This window comes from Diceros bicornis (assembly GCF_020826845.1).
Source record: "Diceros bicornis minor isolate mBicDic1 chromosome 30 unlocalized genomic scaffold, mDicBic1.mat.cur SUPER_30_unloc_6, whole genome shotgun sequence".
Lineage (NCBI taxonomy): Eukaryota > Metazoa > Chordata > Mammalia > Perissodactyla > Rhinocerotidae > Diceros > Diceros bicornis.
Window position 1 is genome coordinate 1,195,786 of NW_026690904.1, and position 22,408 is coordinate 1,218,193.

Genomic DNA, 22,408 nt, shown 5'->3' on the forward strand with positions numbered 1-22,408 from the left:
CTTGGGCCTTGTCCTCTCCAAGTGCACGTTTTGATCTTTTTACATTGTTTTCCCCACTTAGAGCTGATGCAATTCCAGAGATTGAACTAGAAAACTACAAGTTCCTAAAATTTAGTCAAAAGAAAGCTCAATAAGGGAAGCAGAAAATGTTCCCTGTTCCTCAAGAATGTAGAAAGGCAGCCCCTGCCTGTGGCACGACATGGTCCCGGGTAGTGCTGTTTTAAAGACACCCACATTTCAGTGGTTGTTGCTCTGCCTGTGAAAGTACCTTCAACATTTAAATCCCAAGAGAACAGGCAGGGGTCACGTCTGCTCCTGGAGGAGCTGAATGATACTGAAATGAACTGGTCTTCGGAATTAGGGGAATTTGGGGGTTCCCCACTAACGAGGGAAGGGGCTGGCCCTTCTCCCTTCTCCCACATACAATAAGCTGATGACCCAGAAGAATTCGTGATTCAAGGAGAAATGTGAGATTCAGTGTCTCACTTACATGCCTACAGAAAGCGACAGAACCACATCACAACTCCCAGACCGTAAAGGGAACAGGACTTTAATATATTATTCAAATATGGCATTTATTGTTTACAACAAATAACTTCTGTGCCTCCCCAGTGGGTGAATAGTTGCTGGGGTAGAGACATCAGGGAGCTCAGGTGGGTGTGTCCCCTCTCTCTTGGGCATCAGGGGTCGCAGGAATCAGCTTACAATGCTCCCCTTCCAGTCAGGAGGTAGGAGCTGGCCCAGTGCATGGGAAACCTCCCAGCTGAGTCCCTGCTGCTGAGGATGGGGCTGTGATGGGTCACTGGTACGGGGCTCAGTGTTGGGACCTGGGGACTGCTGAGAAGAGTCCTGTTATCTTGGTGGCCTGGAAGAATCATGGCCCCCACCCTGTCCCCACTGCACCGGGTGCTCCAGACACTGTGCTCAGTGCTGTCAGCCACCAGTACCCCATTTGGCCCTGCCATGCGAACGATCATTTAGTATCACCTATTTCACAGAGAGGGAAATGGAGTCTCAGGAAGCTGAAGAGAGTCACCCCAATCACAGGACTGCTCAGTAGTGGAGCTGGGATCCCAGTGCCAGCTGTTCGACTACCCAAGGCCATGCTTAGCCCGAAGCCTTACTGAACCACTAGGAGTCAGTCACCGCGGCCCAGACACTCACTCACCCCTGACCTTGATGATGGCGGGTTCTTCTTGGCCTTGAGTATTCTGCTGGCCACGTAGGTCTGGAGGTTCAGCTGGCAGGACAGGCTGTAGCTCCAGGACAGAGAGGCTCCTGTGAACCTAAGAGAAACCACAGCTCACGTTTCCCCCCACTGCCTGCCCAGCAGCTGGAGTCTGGGTGTCCCAGAGGTCGCCATGCAATAAGGCCTGGGGCTGAGTGGAGGGCCACGGAGACAGGACCTCTGGACTGGCCAACAGGGAGAGTCCACCCCTGCCCTCACCCAACTCCTGCCCGGCCTCACCTATCAATCTCGTTGAGCAGCTCCATGTCCTGGAACCAGGCCCCAAATCGCTCCTCGGGCTCTAGGTTGTAATTCTTTGTGGCCACCTGGATCAGCAGGATCTCCCTCATGACTGGGTATTCCTGGGACCAGAGGGAAGGAGAGGCTGCACTTAGGGCCTGGGTGAGGGATGCTGCATGGGACTTGTCGGGTGTCAGGGGTGGGGCGGGGACGAGTCCTAGGAATCCTCCTTCCCTCCAGTTCCTACCAGGTTTTACCTGTTCTCAGAATGGGAATAAGCAGCCCCTCCTCCAGGACTTTTTCCTAGATGCCATCCTCCCCTCAACCCACCTGCCAACTGGATGGGTCTCCCACTTCTCTGTTATCAAACTCTTCCACTCAATGTAAGATACAGGGGCTGGAGACAGGGACTGTTCTGCCAAGAGGGTCTCTGAATTCCTCTTCCTTCCCCTCCCCTGAAGGGGGTGCGGCAGCTGTTCACTTCAGTCCTCTTCTCAGGTTGATCTCATTCCCCTGGAAGGCAGACAGCCAGAGTCCATCAGACAGAGCAGCCTAGACTGACTAGCCCCCTATGCCCATCCCTTCTCAAGTTACACTACTGCCAGGTCCCCAGAGGGGGCCAGGCAGGCAGAGAAAACAGGACTTGGACCCAGGCCTTGCTCTGGGCTCCAGAGAAGGAGGACATGGGGGAGAGGCCAAGGGACCTGGCAGCACAACCCTCTCTGATGACAGACTTGGAGGCTGAGGCCTCAGGCAGAGGAGACTGCTCAGCCACTTAAGTGCTGCCTGACTTGGAGTGGCCCGAATCCTCTCTCCCTCCATGGGCAGCATGGGAGGGAGAGGCTGAGTCCAGCTCAGATAAATCCTGACCCAGCTGTGCCATCAGGCAGCTCTGAGCTTCCCCAGCCTGGGGAACCATAATGGGTGTCTCAGGTAGAACCTCTGTTCTCTCATCCCTAAGATGTGCCTGATGTCCCAGCTCCCACAGGCGGCTGTGAGGCTCTCATGAGAGATGTGCCAAGTGCTGAGAGCTCAGAGCTCAGTTCAGGGGCTCCCACAACCCAAGGCTCAGGATGCTGGTACTCAATGCCTGGTCCTCAGGTGCACCCACCTCGAGATTATCACCCATCAGCCAGTGCAGCAACAGCAGTTGACCAAGGAAAGTGCCAATATAGGGGATGACACTCTGTGACATCAGAGTGTGGGTGGGATGAGCCCTTGCTCTCAAGTCGGGCCCCTGCAGACTCTCCCCTGAAAAGTCCTCACCCTCAGCCTCCTGGCACACCCCAGGGTTCCCACGGGGAGCAGCCTAGGACCCTTAGCAGCCTCCCCTCAATTCCTCCTCCTTTCACACCCCACGAACACCACACTCCTCCTCCTCATCTCCCAGGGCTGGCTTCTGGCAAATCACAGAGTATGCGGTCCCTGGCCCTCCCCACAACAATAATCCTGCACCAGATCTCCCAGGTCCTCCTCCTGGTCACTTCTACTGGAAGATTCAGGCACTGTGGCAGCAAGAGGAAGGGCCGCCCTCTCTTGATTTGAGGCCTCCAGCTGGGAGGGCAGAGCCCCTCCCCCACAGGCACACTCACCTGCTGCTGCTGATGCTTCTCCTGCACCCTATGGGGGCTGGTCTGCGAGGGGGCAAACGTGGAGGGCCCCTCCTGCCAGTGTCGAGGAGAGTGTCAGTAAGGCCATAGTCCCCTCACCACATTTCTCTCCAGCACCACTGGCCTCCGAACCTGGACATCTGACTCGAGTCAACTGGTACCAATGCCAATACATCCTCCAAGATGTTTTGATTCTAGAACAAGCTCAGCTCCAACTTTCACTCTGGGTGTGAGCTTGGGCTTTTGGTCGGGCTTCCCTGAGCCTCTTTTCTCATATGGAAGGTGTGAGAACTCCAGCTACCTCACAGGTACTCCTGAGGACTCAGTGTCACATGGCTGTCATCATTGTGCTCGCCCTCACCCCTCCAGGTGGAGCAGGCAGAAAGCTCCCACAGTCCTTTCCTCCCTCTTAAATCATCATCACCGTGTGAGGCCTGCACCACACAATCACCATCCCTCCCTTCCCTGATGAGGAGACAGAGGCCCAAACAGGGGCAGTGAGTTGCTCAGGGGCCCAAAGAAGAGAGGCCGCTTGCTCCTCCCAGCCAGATGCCCTGTTCCCACATCCTCACCTAACCCGCAGCCCCACCACTGACAACAGTCCTGTCCTCTGAGCTCTCACAGCTTGGTCCTGGGCTGAGCAGTGGAGAGGACGGGGTGTCTTGGGAGTCTGGTTGCATGGCTCCTGCCTGCCCCAGTCTCGTGGAGTGTCTGGCCCCCATGCTGGGCCAAAGGCCATGCCAAAGCCTTCTCCTCACCAAGGAACCCCTCAGGACATTCCCTTGCCCTGAACTCTTTCTTTATCCACTCAGGAACTGAACCCCTAATGTGCCACCTCTGATCCACAGGGAAGGTGGTGACAGGACGCTTTGCTTCCTCATTTACGTGAAGCTCCTAACGTCCTTTCAGCAGGATCCACTAAGAATCCATGAGTTGCCTAGAGCCTTCTCATAAGCCCCTGGGGGCATATGTCATTGCCAACCAGGCACTCAGATGAGACTCTTGTTGTTGACTCGAGTGACTGCTCTAGGGGTCCAGGGGTGTCCCCGAAAGCACACACATCTGTCTCTGGTCCAGCCGTTCAGGCCCAAGGATGAGCAGCCTGTTTGTCCACCTGGACCATGGGAATCCTCTGCCATGCATGTCCCTGGCACAGGCACGGGGCCTCCCCTTGGAGACATCGTGAAGACAGAAGGAGCAGCAGGGACCTGGCTTCCTGATTACAGGTTTAGGCTGAGGGCTAAACCCACCGCAACAGCTTGGAAGAAGCTACATCCAGCAGGATGGACGTGCACGGAAGCCAGAGACCTGCTGATAGCACCAGCTCAGCAACTCCTCCTGGAACAGCCCAACCAACACCACTGTGTACCATGACCAGGGCCTCCTGCCCAAAAATGGCACCCTGGTGCCCATTAGTTGAACAGATCCCTCTGCTTGTTAACCTGGACAAGATAGACTGGAATGTTTCAGAGAAAGTTCAAGTGAGAAACTATCAAAACCACAGCCTGCCCAGTACCCTTGTCCCTTTCCCCCCTCCTCTCTTTCCAGACCCACAACCTCCACTCTATCTTGGTCATCAGGTCTCTGCTCAAGGACTCATCTTGGCTGTAGAGCTCCTTAAGTTTTTCAGAGATTTACCGGAGGGCAGGGGAAAGAGGGAAGGATAAATTTAGGGATAATGTGAGGGGTCTGAGTGCAAATCCCTTTTCTTTGACAACCCAAGAGATTCAACCTGCCTGGAGGAGTGTTCTCACTGGGATCCTCTGAGCGCTAAGGTCTCATGGGACTTGGAGGGGGCTCTCCTGTGGCTCACTGGGGTCTCCACTCCCCAGCTCTACAGAGCAGCTCTGTTTTGACCACTATGTGTTTCAACTGGCCATAGAGTTCTGTTGTTATAAACACTTGAAAATCTCCAATGTGGCTCAACCCAATAGCTGACATTTAGGGAAACCGAGTCCTGAAGCAGAACTGGTGCACTAAGGACACCAGGAGACTTAGAGACCAACTACGCACTCCCAGGCCCTGTCCCCAGCATTTGCTGCTTCCCAGGATTTCCCGGCTGACTGAGGCGCCAATGGCAGACATACAGGAGATCCCCCATCCATCCTGGTCCTCCTATGGAGAGAGGCCTACCCACAGGGAAACTTACCCCCGTGTGTTCTTCAGGTGGCTTGTGGAGGTTTTCTGCAGAGCAGAGATGAGAGTGCGGGGCGAGGAGAGGTTCTTCCAGATCTCGCACTCCTGGGGAAGGGAAGAGAATGAGGTGTGAGGTTGGGCACTGGAGCCCCGCTTGCTCTAGCTTCAGTCCCCTTCTATTTAAATCTCCCCTCCTGGATGAGACAGATGCTCAGGGAGCCCCAGAAGGACATTTAGGACCCAGAAAGTAACACTCACAAGGAGGAGTTTAGCTCAACCCAGGGAAGGAGCCAGGTAGGAAGTGAACATCCTCCCACTGGGACCTGGAGTCAAGGTCAGCGAGGACCCTGGCAGGAAGGGCCTAGGGACTTGCAGCAGCTTAGACTACACACTTCAATCCTGGGAACTGATAAATGTGGAGAGGCAGTTCCCAAGTCTCCAGAGAGGGACTCTACTGGGCCTCCCACGGCACACCTGGGCCACCTGGTATAGTCATCACAGTGGAACCACTAAGTAGTTAGTAACTGGCTTCTTAACATAATAACAGCCAAAGTGATGGGATGTCTTGTCTAAATTATAACTAAAACAGTCTCTCACTTCCTCTTACTCCTTCTTTCATGTTCCATCTCTCTCTCTCTCACTCTGTCGAATCCCTGTAACTGAGGAATCAAATACCAGTGTTTTAGGGCTGCCCAATGTGGACGCCTAGATAGGAGTGAAGCACGAGATTGCCCAGGCAAACAGACAGAAAGAAACTCAGGTTCTCAGTCCAAACTGAACGCTAAAATCTGAGAGCAAACTTGGGGGCCAATCCTCCTCCAGTTGAGCCTCAGTTGCAGGCCACACAGGGTGGTGATGAGGTAAGAGGGAGGAAAGGACTGTGGGAGCTTTCTGCCTGCTCCACCTGGAAGGGTGAGGGCGAGAACAATGTCATGTGACACTGAGTCCTCAGGAGAACCTGTGAGGTAGCTGGAGTTCTCACAACTTCCAGATGAGGAAACAGGCTCAGGGACTCCTGGCCCAAAGCCCAAGCTCACACCCAGAGTGAGAGTTGGAGTTGGGCTTGTTCTAGAATCACAACATCTTGGAGGATGGAGTGCTATTGGTACCAGTTGCCTGGAGTCAGATGTCCAGGGTCAGAGGCCAGTGGTGCTGGAGAGAAATGTGGTGAGGGAACTATGGCATTACTGACACTCTCCTTGACCCTGGCAGGAGGGGTCCTCCACGTTTTCCCCCCCGCAGATCAGCCCCCATAGAATGCAGGAGAAGCAGCAGCAGCAGCAGCAGGTGAGTGTGCCTGCGGGGGAGGGGCTCTGCCCTCCCAGCTGGAGGCCTCAAATCAAGAGAGGACGGCCCTTCCTCTTGCTGCCACAGTGCCTGAATCCCCCAGTAGAAGTGACCAGGAGGAGGGCCTGGAAGAGCTGGTGCAGGATGGTGGTTGTGGGGAGGGCCAGGGACGGCATACCCTGTGATTTGCCAGAAGCCGGCCCTGGGAGGTGAGGAGGAGGAGTGTGGTGTTCGTGGGGTGTGAAGGGAGGAGGAATTGAGGGGAGGCTGCTAAGAGTCCTAGGCTGCTCCCCGTGGGAACCCTGGGGTGCGCCAGGAGGCTGAGGGTGAGGACTTTTCAGGGGAGGGTCTGCAGGGGCCCGACTTGAGAGCAAGGGCTCATCCCACCCACACTCTGATGTCACAGAGTGTCATCACCTAGATTGGCACTTTCCTTCGTCACCTGCTGATGCTGCACCTGCTGATGGGTGATAATCTCGAGGTGGGTGCACCTGAGGACCAGCCATTGAGGACCAGCATCCTGAGCCTTGGGATGCGGTAGCCCCCAAAGTGAGCTCTGAACTCTCAGCACTTGGCACATCTCTCATGAGAGCCTCACAGCCGCCTCTGGGAGCTGGGACATCAGGCACATCTTAGGGATGAGTGAACAGAGGTTCCCCCTGAGACACCCATTCCGATTCCCCAGGCTGGAGAAGCTTAGAGCTGCCTGACGGCACAGCTGCATGAGGTTTTATCTGAGCTGGACTCAGCCTCTCCCTCCCATACTGCCCGTGGAGGGAGAGAGGATTCGGGCCCCTCCAAGTCAGGCAGCACATAAGTGGCTGAGCAGTCCCCTGTGCCTGAGGCCTCAGCCTCCAAGTCTGTCATCAGAGAGGGTTGTGCTGCCAGGTCCCTTAGTCTCTCCCCCATGTCCGCCTTCTCTGGAGACCAGAGCAAGGCCTAGGTCCAAGTCCTGTTTTCTCTGCCTGCCCGGACCCCTCTGTGGACCTGGCAGTAGTGCAACATGAGAAGGGGTGGGCCTAGGGGGCTAGTCAGGCTAGGCTGCTCTGTCTGATGGACTCTGGCTGTCTGCCTTCCAGGGGAATGAGATCAACCTGAGAAGAGGACTGAAGTGAACAGCTGCCGCACCCCCTTCAGGGGAGGGGAAGGAGGATGAATTCATAGATCCTCTGGGCAGAGCAGTCCCTGGATCCACCCCCTGTATCTTACATTGAGTGAAATAGTTTGATAACAGAGAAGTGAGAGACCCATCCAATTGGCGGGTGGGTTGAGGGGAGGATGGCATCAAGGAAAATGTGCTGGAGGAGGGGCTGATTATTCCCATTCTGAGAACATGTAGAGCCTGGATGGAACTGGAGGGAAGGACTGTTCTCAGGACTGGTCCCCTGCTCCACTCCTCACCCCCACAATGTCCATGCAGCATCCTCCACTCAGGCCCTATCTGCAGCCTCTCTTTCCCTCTGGTCCCAGGAATACCCAGTCATGAGGGAGATCCTGCTGCTCCAGGTGGCCACAAAGAATTACAGCGTAGAGCCCGAGGAGCCATTTGGGGCCTGGTTCCAGGACATGGAGCTGCTCAACAAGAATGATAGGTGAGGCCGGGCAGGAGTTGGGTGAGGGCAGGGGTGGACTCTCCCTGTTGGCCAGTCCAGAGATCCTGTCTCCGTGGCCCTCCACTCAGCCCCAGTCCTTATTGCATGGCGACCTATGGGACACCCAGATTCCAGCTGCTGGGCAGGCAGTGGGGGGACACCTGAGGTGTGGCTCCTGTTAGGCTCACAGGTGCCTCTCTGTCCTGAAGCTACAGCCTGTCCTGCCAGCTGGACACCCAGACCTAGTTGGCCAGCAAAATACTCAAGGCCAAGAAGAACCCGCCATCATCAATTTCAGGCGTGAGTGAGTGTCTGGGCTGTGGTGACTGACTCCTATTGGTTCAGTAAAACTTCGGGGTAAACGTGCCCTTTGGGAGTCGGACAGCTGGCACTGGGATCCCAGCTCCACTACTGAGCAGTTCTGTGACTGGGGTGACTCTCTTCAGCTTCCTGAGACTCCGTTTCCTCCTCTGTGAAATAGGTGATACCAAATGATCGCTCGCATGGCAGGGACAAATGGGGTACAGGTGGCTGGCAGAATTGAGCACAGAGCCTGGAGCACTCAGTGCAGTGGGGACAGGGTGGGGGCCATGATTCTGAGGGAGGCCCCCCAGGATAACCCGACTCTTCTACTCAGTTCCCAGGCCCCAACACCAACACCCGTACCAGTGGCCGACCACAGCCCCATGCTCAGCAGCGGGGACACAGCTGGGAGGCTTTCGACGCACTGGGCCAGCTCCTACCTCCTGACGGGAAGGGGAGCATTGTAAGCTGATCTCTGAGGTCCCCTTAAACCCAAGAGAGAGGGGACGGCCCCACCCCAGCTCCCTGATGTCTCTACCCCAGGACCAATTCACACATTGTGGAGGGACAGTAGTTATTTGTTGTAAACAATAAATGCCATATTTGAATATTATATTAAAGTCCTGTTCCCTTTACAGCCTGAGAGTTGTGGTGTGGTTCTGTCGCTTTCTGTAGGCATGTAAGTGAGACACTGAATCTCACATTTCTCCTTGAATCACTAACTCTTCTGGGTCATCACCTTATTGTATGTGGGAGAAGGGAGAAGGGCCAGCTCTTCGCTGGCTAGTGGGAACACACCCAAGTCCCCCTAATTCCGAAGACCAGTTCATTTCAGTGTCATTCAGCTCCTCCAGGAGCAGACATGGCCCCCCCGCCCATTCTCTTGGGATTTTAAGGTTGAAGGTACTTTCACAGGCAGAGCAACAACCACTGAAATGTGGGTGTCTTTAAAACAGCACTACCCAGGACCATGTCTTGCCACAGGCAGGGGCTACCTTTCTACATTCTTGAGGAACAGGGAACGTTTTCTGCTTCTCTTTTTGAGATTTCTTTTGACTAAATTTTAGGAACTTGTAGTTTTCTAGTTCAATCTCTGGAATTACATCAGCTCTAAGTGGGGAAAACAATGTAAAAAGATCAAAACGTGCACTTGGAGAGGACAAGGCCCAAGGAAGCTCATTAGCAAATGGACTAAAAGCAGGCAGGACCTAGCTCCTGAAGCCCCTCTAGGGGCTCCCTGTTCACCCCTGACCTGGATTTGAATCCTGCTTGGATCTTTGTCCAAGACTCTGAATTCGTTTTCCTGCTTGTTTTGTATCCAGGCAGAAAGATTTGTGACGCAGCTTTTAAGGCTACTGCTGGGCCTCGTTCCATAAACATGACTGCTCCCTGTCAACTAGGATTTTCAGCACCCCTGCCTTCCTTATGCAATTCCCTTTAGGGCAAACAATCCCCAGAAGTCCCCAAGCCTCCTCCCTTGCTTGGCCTGATGGACCCCTGGTGAGCTCTACTTTGCCAGTATAAGCGACCATAATCCTGGCCAGTGAGTGACCTCACATGTCCCTTGCTGTCCAAGGTGACTTCTGAGCCCGTTTCATTCTGAGGTCCATGTTCTTGGACAATCCTCCAGTTTACACACTAAGTGTTGGTATTACCAACTCGTCCAAATGTGGCGATTGGGCCCAAGCCCTTAAACTGTGTCGCCCCTCGGTGGTTGTGTTCTTGTCCCCAGTCCTATGCTGTGGTCACATTACCACCACCTGCTGGGGTGTGAACACTGTTTGAAGCTTTGAAAGATGAAGCATGACAGGGGTGTGGGGGCTCCGGCAGGGAATGCCACTGAACTGATGGTCCATGGACATGCATGAACACAGCCTTACCAATTAAAATACTGAAATGCTTCCTATCTGGTGGTGAACAGACACTGCTCTGAGCTCACACCGAGAACCCACCCCATGACTAGGAGCTTTCAAAGGGATACTAAGTGGCATTTTGAACCTCATCACTTGGGAACTCCCTGTAAGACAAGGACCAGATGAATCGCTTCGCACTTGTGAATTGTCCCCTCCTTTCTGATGGCTGCAAGTTTCACCCAGACACACAGGCTGCACTCTGCCAGGGAAGCCTTCTCAGGACACCCAGAAGCTGAAAATGAATCCTGGTTCCCGGCATCCCAAGCCATTCCTGACATGGCACAGCCACCCAGGAATGTGATTTGGTAATGGAAAGACTGGGAAGGCTGTACTTTCCCTCCAAGGAGAAAGTACCAACAGTGAAAGCTTGATCCCTCAAATAGACAATTAAATCCCAACAAGCAGTGGTTTCTTTCAGCATTACTGATGCTGAAAAGATCTCTTTTGATAATAGCACGATCCCCCAACTGCCATGTCCATTTCCATGAATCACATTTTCAACACATATGGATCTAAAAAACTGAGGGAAATCTGGTATTTCCTTAGATGCAACTCTGAATTAGCATGCAACAGAGAACAGAAAAATGGAGACCTAGAAGTAAATATCTAATTTGAGAACATAGACATAAAAGTGCGTTTGAAATAATGTTTTGGAATCTATTAGAATATTATACAAAAAGAAGAATCCACTTTTAGTAGATTTTACTGTGACTGTGAGGGGAAAAACTGAATCACCCCTGACGTTGATAATTCACTGCTGACTTTAAAGTACAAATAAATAATATACATAGTAAAGGAAAAGGAGAGAACAGCATGAAAAAGGAAGATCTTTCTCTCCTCACCTGAAACTCAACCTCTCACCTAAGAAAGAAACTGTTGTCAATATTTTCTGTCTCAAAGCAGAGTTTAATAAAAGAAAATATCGATATATTTTAAAGTTTCAAGAGCTCAAAGCAAGGAAACATTAGGGATGCTGCCTAGAGACCTCACTGATGTGCCTGCTCCATTTCATCTGCTGTCAGGACGGCCTTCTTAGACCCTCACTTTCTCTGCCTCGCTAGCAAGTCTGTCCGCCATCAGTGCTATCACCAGTCTCGCTCCTGTGCTCTTCACTGCACTTTACTCCTTCCTGATACCACCACAGTGGAGTTGTGGAATGCACAGATCAGTTCCTGGAATCATCTCTACCAAATCTGAAGTCCAGCAGGAGTGGGCATGGGACCTGGAATGCAGACCACCTGTGAGCACACCTGGCAGGGATTCACCTGTGTGACTAGGTGCAAGTTTTTGCTATGTTTTGGCAAGATTGAAAGGACTTACGAGTTGTCCTACACTGCTGCAGTCCTGGAGTCCTTGTGGTCTCTCGGGCCAGCAGATCTGGTGGGGCTGGTCCAAGTTGTCCTCTCAGAGACCAGTCATTGCCAGGATGGGATGGGATTCTAGTAACTGGCCTCTTGAATATGTCACTGGACATCCTCAAAAGAATGGAAAGGCTTAAACCTGGCTTTGGTTTTACTGGTTCCCACAGTTACGTTTCTTCTTCTGTGAAGACGTGACTTATCATTCTTCTTTTCCTTTTACCCTATAAAAACAAATCATGAAACTGGGTCAAATAATAAAGGAGGCCTGCCTTCTTAGGACAATTATCCTGGCTGTTTTGTACTTCCACCCTCCCTCTATCATCTGGGAATAGATCTGACCTGTTTCCTGGGATGTCATCAGGCAGATTTGCATCAAGAACAGAAAGCTCAAGGTCAAACTCAAGGCTCCTCCAGATCATTTCCCCCCTCCATCCTGTTAACACGCCCTCCTTTTTTGAGTGTTAGTCTATTCTCTTCTTTTCCTTGTCACTCTCAACAGCACAAGTCTTGGCACTCACTCTCAGGACAGTCAGTCCCCAGTCCTTTACTAAATCCCAAATCTTACCATTTCTGTGTTTTCTGTCTACTCATTTGCTTAATCCATTGACCACTTGGTGTTCATACAGATTAAATCAATAGTGACGTTATCAACCACTCCCTGTTAGCAACTTACTCACATAATCCAGATGTTCACATAATCCAAATGGTTATGTTCAAAAGTAAATAATTCAGAAAACATATTCACCCACCACAAATTCCTGATCTTTAATATTTTTCTTCAAACATTCATACAGTAGATACCTGTCCCTCAAGATCAGTAGTAATGCCAGATCAACCATACTCACCTTAAGTTTCTCCTACACCTATCAATCCTGGATTCCATGGACTATGATCAAAATAATTTCCTTGAAAAAATAAAAAAATTCCTTACTATTCATTTATTTTGTAAATCTCCAAACCCAGAAGATCCCGATTATCTGCCATGCCGCAGCTACTGCTGGTCTTATGACAAGCTGAAGAAAAAGCACGAAACATGATCTTTTTGTACCACTGTAAATACAAAGCCATCTGCATCAACTGGGAAGCACCCATAATGCCTGGAAAATTTGTTCTCTTTTTTTGTTTGGCTCAAAAACAAAAAGACAAATCAATTTAAAAAATGGTCAAGGAACAAGAGTAAATTTTTTCCAGTGAAGACATACAGGTGGCCAACAGGTGTATGAAAAGGTGTTCAGCATCACAAATCAGGGAATGCAAATCAAAACCACAATAAGCTATCATTTCACACATGTTATGATGGCGATTATCCAAAAAACTAAAGATGACAAATGTTGCTGAGGATGTGGAGAAAAGGAAACCTCGTGGGAATGTAAACTAATACAGCCATTATGGAAAACAGTATGGAGGTTCCTCCAAAAATGAAAACTAGCCTATGATCCAGCAATCCCACTTCTGGTATACACCCACAGGAATTGAAATCAGGGTCTCAAAGATATACCTGCCCTCTAATGTTCACTGTAGCAAATTCTCAATAGCCAAGATGTGGAAGTAACCTAAACGTCACTGATGGATGAATGGATAAAGAAATGGAATATTCGTCAACATTGAAAAAAGAAGGAATTGCTGCTATTTTTGACAACATGAATGCACCTAGAAGACATTGTGCTAAGTGAAATAAGGCAGACAGAGAAAGGCAAATATTTCCTTATTTGTGGAATCTAGAATAGTCAAACTCACACAAGCAGAGGTTAGAATGGTGATTGCCAGGGGCTGGGGAGATGGAGAAATGGGGAGCTGATGTTCAAAGATACAAAGTTTCAGTTATCAAGATAAATAAGTTCTGGAAATCTAGGAGACGGCATAGTGCCTAGAGCTAACAAGACTGTATTGCTTGCGTTACATTTGCTAATAGAGTAGATATTAAGAGTTCTTGCCAGAGAATAATATTAATAAAGGAGGTGAGAGAAAACTTTGGGAGATGATGGATATGTTTGTGGCCTTGATGGTGGTGACAGTCTCAATGGTGTATGCTTATGTCCAAATTCATCAAGCTGTATATGGAAATGTATGACATCATCGTTGATTCTTCTGCACCTTGAAAGATGCCATGTCCTCATCACAAGAGAAAAAATTTGTAACTCTATATGGGGACGGATGTTAACTGGACTTATTGTGGTGATCATTTCAACATATATACAAACATTGAATCATTATGTCATACCGCTGAAACTAATTTAATGTTGTATGTCAACTTTATCTCACTAAAAAAACCACAACAGACAAAACCATTTGAATACTGTATATGAGTTCAGTGAATCCCTGAAACTGCGCCATTCCCATATAGGAATTACAGGAAGCAGAGAGAATGATGTAAGATGGAAGAAAGTTGTACAAAGGAGTATTCAAATTAAAATCATTTAAGTTGCTATCAGCTCCTTGTGGCAAAGTTCTGCGAGCACCGATCTACTTTCACATTTTTCCTGGAAAAACATACTTTCACATCCAACCCATAATAGTTTCATGATTTTCTCTAATAAGAAAATTTCAACTTAATAAATAAAAAGAAAAGCATTTCTTATGTATGAATAAAGTTAGTGAACTTTACAGAGAAAAGAGCATATTTGCACAATCCCAATAAAGGAAACAGAAGAACTGAACGATGATAAAGTCTCATTCAAGCTTATCTTTGAAAGCCAGTAAAAGCAGGCTGTCTTTTCAAGGATGTGTGTAGAGCTGTCAGCCTTGGAAGATAGAAATAGTGGCCTCCTCTGGAGAAAAGGGCAGGCTTGCTTACTGCCCAGTATATTAAAAATAACCACCCCCCAGGGCAAAGGTTAGCAGACATCCTGCACGTTATCCAAGATTTGAGTTACTTAGGCTCTGAGATCTTGCAACCCTCTGCATGTCACCTGGCCCACTGTGTATCACCCTGTAGGAAGTGAGATTTAGTGAACTGGTGCAAATGCTGATATTCTGGCCACTGCTATTGTTGTGTCATTAAGTCCTTTGTCTCTGACGCATGGGACTCGTGACTTTTGCCAGCATCTGCAAGACCATTGTAGGCAAACTTATTGATTTGCAGGTAAGGTAAAACATCAAACCTTTCACAGTTCCTGACAAGCCCTTAAAATAACTAGTAGTCTTAGGAACAGAGAGCTATCCAGAGCAATATGCATGGATGGTCTTCATAGAAGACTTCATGCAACCAAAACTTTAATAAGTCTCTCTGATCTCCTTTATTTCTACCCCAAGTAGAAGGAGAGGCACCAAGCTATTACAGACTTAGGGCTTGTGCAAGCCACCTGGAGACCTAGTGACCAGAAACTTCCCATGGGGTGCAAATACAGATGGGCATATTTCCAAAATGGACCCATGTGCCTCCCGGTCATCACAAAGACCGTGCATTATCTTAGCTTATGAGGATTTGAGTCATTAAAATCTTGTGATGGGCCAAAGATACACTAATAAGTGGAGTAAGGCACATGGCAGTTGTAAGCAGATTAACACACTTGGTGCATATCAAACTCTGAACTAACTTTAGTGTTCTAATCAATTAAAAGGCACAACAAATTTAATTAGGTAGATTAAATGATATTTAATGGTATCCCTGATTATTACTCTGCAATAATGAACAAGAAGCTCATGTAAATAACTATAATTGGTCTTACTTTAAAACATGATAGTCAGGACTGTGTGAGATAAGCTGGAGAGAAGGAAGGGGAGAAATAGACAAAAGTTAGCTGCTCTGAAGCCACTGTCAAGACCTCTGGATCTACATGTAACCCAGGAGATCGAGGCAGATGGCTATGCCCCTATATCCTCATGCACTGTGGTTCTCAGGGATGTTACGGAGCTGAAGCAGCTTCCTGAATCGTGTTTACATATCCATGTGTACAATACCCCTGACCATGGGGATGAGCCACCATTCAATTATCCCTTACACCCCTCTAATTAACAATTAGATTTCAGAATCATTGTATCATTACATGATAATTTATTCCTCAAACCTGTAGGATCCCGAGTTAAAAGAAAATCAAATATCAATGGCTTCTTTTCTTTGAAAGACCAAGATGTTCTTTCACACTTGGAATCCTGATTAGAGGATAAATCCATCAAATCAATGGAAACAACTTAAGAAATGGACAGAGGGATATTTCATTCGTACATATACATTTTGCATTGTTGCAATAATAGAGTTACATTTAAAAAAATTAGAACTTTTTGAAATTTCATAGCTATTAAAGACTTTGTTCTGCATGTACTCCCTTTGGTTTACCAAATCAAACTCACTCTTTAATGGGTATTTCTAGCATTCAGTGCTAGTAACAACAATTTTTTTTAATTCTTATTTTTCCCAGGTCAAAGAACAAGGGCAGAGGTCATAGAGAGGTCAAGTCTAATCTACCTAGGGATGTGGCAGCCTTAACTATGGATGTTCAAGCCAGACATTGCCAGCAGAACCACATCTCTTCATCCATAGGTGAGTTTTTACTAGTAATCAGAGACTTGAGGATATCAAAGGAAATTCTTCATTAAGAACCAAAGTTATAAATTCCTATCTTGGGTTCATTACTTTGAATTTTTGAGCCAAATCGTATGTATAGATTGGACCATGTTCAATTCTGTGATCTTTAGATGATGCAGCCTACAGCTGAAGAGAAACAGATACAACACCAACATCTTATCCTCTCTGAAGCCCAACTGAGAGCCCCTGGAGTTAGAACATTTCAAGACAAGAAAAAGTCATCCTTCTTCTGAACAAAGACTGTAGAGGCTATACAAACATTCAACTTTATTTATTTTGCTTTTTATTTTTGTTTTGTGAGGAAAATGTGCCCTGAGCTAACATATGACAATCCTCTTCTTTTTGCTGAGGAAGACTGGCCGTGGTCTAACATCCATGCCCATCTTCCTCCACTTTATATGGGACGCCGCCACAGCATGGCTTGACAAGCAGTGCGTCGGTGAGTGCCCGGGATCCGAACCTGCGAACCTCAGGCCGCCGCCAACCCCGGGCCGCCACAGCTGAGCATGCGCAATTAACCGCTTGCGCCACCGGGCCAGCCCAAACATTCAACTTTAAATTGTTAACGTGACTTGTTAGAATGTGATGCAGCAAGCATAATACCTTCTAAGTTTCATGATTTTTCTCCAGAATACTGAGATGCTTGAGCTTGAAGTCAAGTTTCCCCATAAATGTATTTATTGAGATAAAATTAACTTCCCTATAAAATAATTCCCATAAAATTGTTACAAATATATCATAGTCTCTGACTAAAAGGGAACAAAGCAAATTGAGCAGTTGAATAGCAGTGCAATAAATTGCATACAAGGATCTTACTGCAGCATTATGTATAATAGTGAAACTGGAAATAACCCCATTTCTATCAAAGAAGAAATAAACAGATCGTGGTATTCCTGTTCTTTGGAGTAGCTCCAAAACTTCTAAAAAGCTAAATTAGAGTGACGTGCACTGATAAGGAGAGACGTCTGTGATATGTGTTTTGGGAAACAGCAAGTTGCAAAACGATGTAGTTATGTAATTTATGTTAAAAAAACTTTATGTGTATTTATAAATTCATTGGAAATGTCCAGAAGAATAAGCTGCAACCTCTTAATAATAGTTCCTTCTGAGTAGGGGAGTGAGTTTGAAGGGAAGGGGATGGAAGGGGAAGGTTTCACTTTACTCTACATAGATCTGTGTAATTTGACTTTTTTTACAAAGTATATAATTCTTTCATAATTAGAAAAATGAGTGATGTGACCGTTTGGTGCAGGGCAACAGTATTATGTTCACCAGTCTCTGTACTGTATGTTACTGCACAGCATGGACTGTAGGAGAAAGCCCAGAGGAGCAATGAAGACAAAAAGACATGACACCTACAAAAAGTCAGTGGAGTATTTCTACATAAGAAACATTCCGGGCTAGTGACGGTCAGTATCTTCCACTGCTCCAGCTCTCACCATGAACCTAGACCCTGCCCAGCGTAGGCCGGACGACCACGCCCTGCTACTCCACACCCCACCCACGGCCTGTTTGTGCAGGGTGACTGCCAACAATCAGACAATGGACTCAGGATGGGGCGTGTGCCTTTGGGAATCCTAGCAGAGAGGGACAAAGTGAAACACTAGCTAAGTGCACACACCTGAGAGGCGGAGATCCAGGAGGAGGCTCAGAATGTACCAAGAAACTGTGTGAAGTGAACGAAGCTACTCGACCTCTCTGAGCCTCAGTGTCCTCCTCTGTAAAATGGGGATCACAGGCCTACTTCACAGATCTGTTGGGGAAGATACATAAAAGTGCCTGTGACAGCCAGTGTCCACATTATTAACAAAGTCATATCCGACTTCAAAATAATCAATGAAAAGAATAATGTTAATGAGACCAAAGACAAGAGGCCCAGCTTCGTAACAGCCCCAGCAGCATGAGAATGAGAGGAGCTCCAAGTATCCAAGTAAGCAGGGCTCTTCACAGCTCCACTGGAGACGGTGAACACGGGCTACACCAGGATAAGTGGGTGTTGTGTAGTGACTCGTTTAGAGATCGTGGGTCCCTAAAGACACTGAAATACAGTTACATACAGTGGCTCCTAGGAGACAACTACAAAGCAACCAATGCAACAGATAGGAATGGGAAGGGGCCGAGCAGAAGAGGGTCAGAGCCACAAAATCTGATGGAAGACACTGAAGCACAAGCGCCCAGCTATGTCAACAGCTGCTGTGGCTGCGCCAGGAGATCAAACGTCTGAGGTAGCCATTGTGGGGACGGCTGGGAGCACAGTGGTCACTGCGGCCACACCCCAACAGCAGTGCATCGGAGCACACAGACCCCGAGACTTTCCTCTCCATTAATCCCGGTTTCAAGATGATGAAAATGGTCATGTTACAATGTCTTTTTCCAACCTTTGTGGACGAGTGTCATCAGAATACCCTGAAGAGGGCACAGGCCAGAGTAGTATGGAACACTGGGGACTGGGGTGGCGGCGCTGCACCTGACTACATGGATTATCACCTGGGCCTATTGAACACGAGAGAAGAACCCAAGGATGTGGTCTAAGGAGAATTCCCTGTCTTGTCACATTCAGAGACACTACAGTTTCTCATCCTTTCTCTACAAAAATGTTAAAGAATTCATGTGTCATTAATTCATAAAGAAGCAAATTCTTGGCAAAGTGACAGGGTCCAGTTTCCGTGACCAGGTTTTTCACTTGCTTTGATAATATCCCACATTGAGGAATCGGAAGGATAACGTATCGGGATGTGTAACATAAACAAGGACTTTTCTTCATGTAGATCAAAGCCCAGATTTTTAGGGATGACGTAAATCATGAAAGCTGCTAACCATTCCTCCACAGGTTTCAATAAGACTTTTAACTTAATTTACTAATCTCAGGAAAAGAGAATTTGGCAATTCAAGTTTTTTGTTTCTGCATTCAAGTGTACTGTACAGGCAAGAGAATGACCAGAAGAAAATTAACAGGCAGGTCTTGCTTGCATTTTATCTTTTGCAAATAAGCAGGATATTTTATGCTCCGTTCTTTTCACTACTCTAATCAATTTTTAAAGAATACCATACATCTGATTATCCCTAGGCATGTTTATCTGGGAACCTTGCCGGAATCCAAAGCAGAGATGTTAAAGCTGATGGGTTTCAAATGCTGCCCAAGTGCTCTCTACCTTGAACATCCCTCTCCAAAAGCTGGACCACCGTTCTCTTCCTGAGGGATCTGAGTTGCCACCCATGTCCCTAAGAGACTGGTCGGCCACTCAGGCCTGAGCTGAGATTAGGTGATCAACATAAAGGGCAAAATGCTTAAGCTATTCTCATCTTAAGGTTGCTGTTTTGGAGGCCTCTGCACTGGAATGGCTTGGTGAAAACGGCCTACTAGATACTTGCCTGGGAATTGGGTTTTTATCCTCCACTCTTAGCCGATCCCGGGGAAACCAATGATTAACCTCACAGATACCTCAACTTCCACATCTGCAAAAAAGGCAAGCAACAGCCAATGTTACCACCCTGCAAAGCTCTTAAGTTGTGCTTGCAAGAGGGACCACAAGGGCGAATGTCTCCCCAAAGCTGATGAAATGATGGCACTTAGGCTGGAGAAGGCAGAGGGCAGCAGGCAAAGTGGAAAGTTTCTGGGATGTCAAACCAGTTCCCATAAGCAGTTTAGAGAAGCACCTGGCCCTGGACTAGGTAGGAGGCTGTGGAAAGACCCACAGGCATGCAGGTAGGATGAGGAATCAAGCAACGGAGGGAGGCAGTGGGGAAGAGGCGCGAGTGCGGCTTCCATTTTGGACAAAAGTAGTTGCACGCTGCAAGCCCGCAGCTGCCCATGCAGGCGCCACACCTTCGTAACACTGTGGTCCCTCTCGTCCCATCACATCCCTCTGGAACTCAGTCCAAACAGAGCAGGTGTAGGACCAGAGTCCTAAGTCAACGGCGGGTTGGCCCTCGGCCAAGCTCACACCGCCCTGCTCCTCCCCACAGGGCTAGGCATCATCCCGTGCCCAGAGCATCATTTGAGTTGTAGTCCTGCAGCCATGCAGGCTGCCAGCTGGGAGCGGTTAAGAGACAAAAGCTCCCAACATGCACAGCTAGGGGCCCCAACTCCCGCTTTGTCTCCCTGCCCCTGGGCCCCGACTTTCTGCTTCCATATCTCAAATGGAAATACCAGGTGCCTGGGATCCTGGAATTTGCCTTTTCAAGGCCACCTGTCCTACCATCCCCTCCATCCTTCTAGGCTGCCATGATCCTCCCTCTGGACCTCGTGGTCAGGGTCGCTGCAGGGACCCTCCCTTTGGACCCCGCCCACCTGAAGGCCCCATACCTTGGTCAGGCGTCTTAGAAGGACTGCCCTGAGCAATGTCATTAAAAGGAGAAAACATCACAGTGGACAGCCCCATTCCTGCATTATACAGACAGGAAAACCACGTGCACTGGTAAGTGACCCCTAAGCCACTTCAGGGACACACACACACGCCCCTTCGCTGAGGCTGCACACAGGCTTGTTCACTGGACTTCCTTATCCCAGTCTGGACCTCTTGACCTCATTGACACAGGCCACAGCATTGAAACTTCCCGTTCGTCCTTCCCACAATGTTAGGCAAGTTCGTCGAGGAATATAATATGCAATTTCTGGTCTACTATAGGGCTGGCTCCTGGGAACCAGTTTTACTATCCCTTTTTAAATATACCCTCAGAATCATAAAATAATGAAGCAAAATAAGTTTTTGCTGTGGAGGGTTATGGTGATAACTCTCTGAAGTCATTTTTCCATTTAGCTTTTCTGATTGACTCCAAATACTACAGCACCACACGCTTCTCAGGCTGGTGGATGCACAGCTCCACTTCTTTGCAGGGAGGACGCGCAACAGAAGAATATCCGTGGCCAGACTTTCTGGAGCTTCAGTATTACTACAAGATTTGGAAGAAGCAAAGTTAGGTCATTTCCAAGGTAAGGAATTAAAAACTTAACACTATGATGAGGTGGGAAAGTCATATGCCATTAATAATTGTCAGTAATCTGTGCCTGAAATGTCAGACTTTCTCTGAGAATGAACTCTGAGATCCTATTTCCCATTGTTTTAAATAGGAAAAATTACAAGTCATAGCAAATCTATTGAAAAACCCTACCAATTTCCTAAGTCACGTTATGGCACCTAGACATAAATTATGAACATCATTGCTCCTCGTTTTCTTCCTCATTCAACCCAGTCCCACAAGTCTTGAGTTCATGCTGTGAACACGGCACTGTGCTAGGTGTTGAGGCCTTAGTGAGTATCATCGTGGGGGTGGGCCTTGATGGAAAATGATTGCATCATAAAAACTCAAAGCCATGCCACTTGCCAAATTGAGGCAAAAATGGAAAGACCCATGGTGCAGCACAAGGGTGAGGGCATTAATAGATACTTGGGAGTATGATAATCCATCTAATGGTGTCATGAGTAAACGTGTTCCACTTTAAAACAATACACTGCTGTTAGTCTGAGATAATGAGTTAGTATCTTTGTGCATATACGCAGGATTTAAAATGTTTATTGATGTATAACATGTACAGAAATATATGGAGAAGTCATCTATGTAAACCTCAAAGAATTATGACAAAGTGAACACACTTGTGTGACTAAAAACTAGCACCAGCTTCACTCAGGCCCCAACAATCCCTTTCACCCTCCTTCCTCCCCAATGATAACCAGTATCTTACCAGTGAACACTGTGTATCAAATTTGTCTTCTTACACAAGTGTTTTATTACAGAACAATTTAAACAATATACAAAATAAACAAAATAGCATAGTAGGCCTGTCACCCAGCTTCAACTACTAATCATCTGCCATTTTTGTTTCATCCACACTCCATCCCATTCCCACCTCACGTTATTATTCTTTTAGTCTTTTGTGTGTGGGGGTGGGGTAAGATGTATGCACACTGAAAGGCAGAAATAAGAACAGTATAGTTTTGGCAAATAAACATTCCCATATAACATTCACCCCTTTAAGAATAGGATATTTCCATCAACCCCAGAAAACTCCTTCCTGTTCCTTCCCAGGCAATTTTTTCCTACCCCTGAAGCAACCACTGTTCTGTTTTTTTCACTATAGGTTCATCTTGGCTGAAATTGGCCCACGTGTATTGTGTTCTCTCCACCTTGCCTCCCTCGGCATGAGGATGGTGAGGCTCACACAGCATGTGTGTGTCAGCGTTTGCTCATCTGAACAGCTGAGGGCATTCTGCT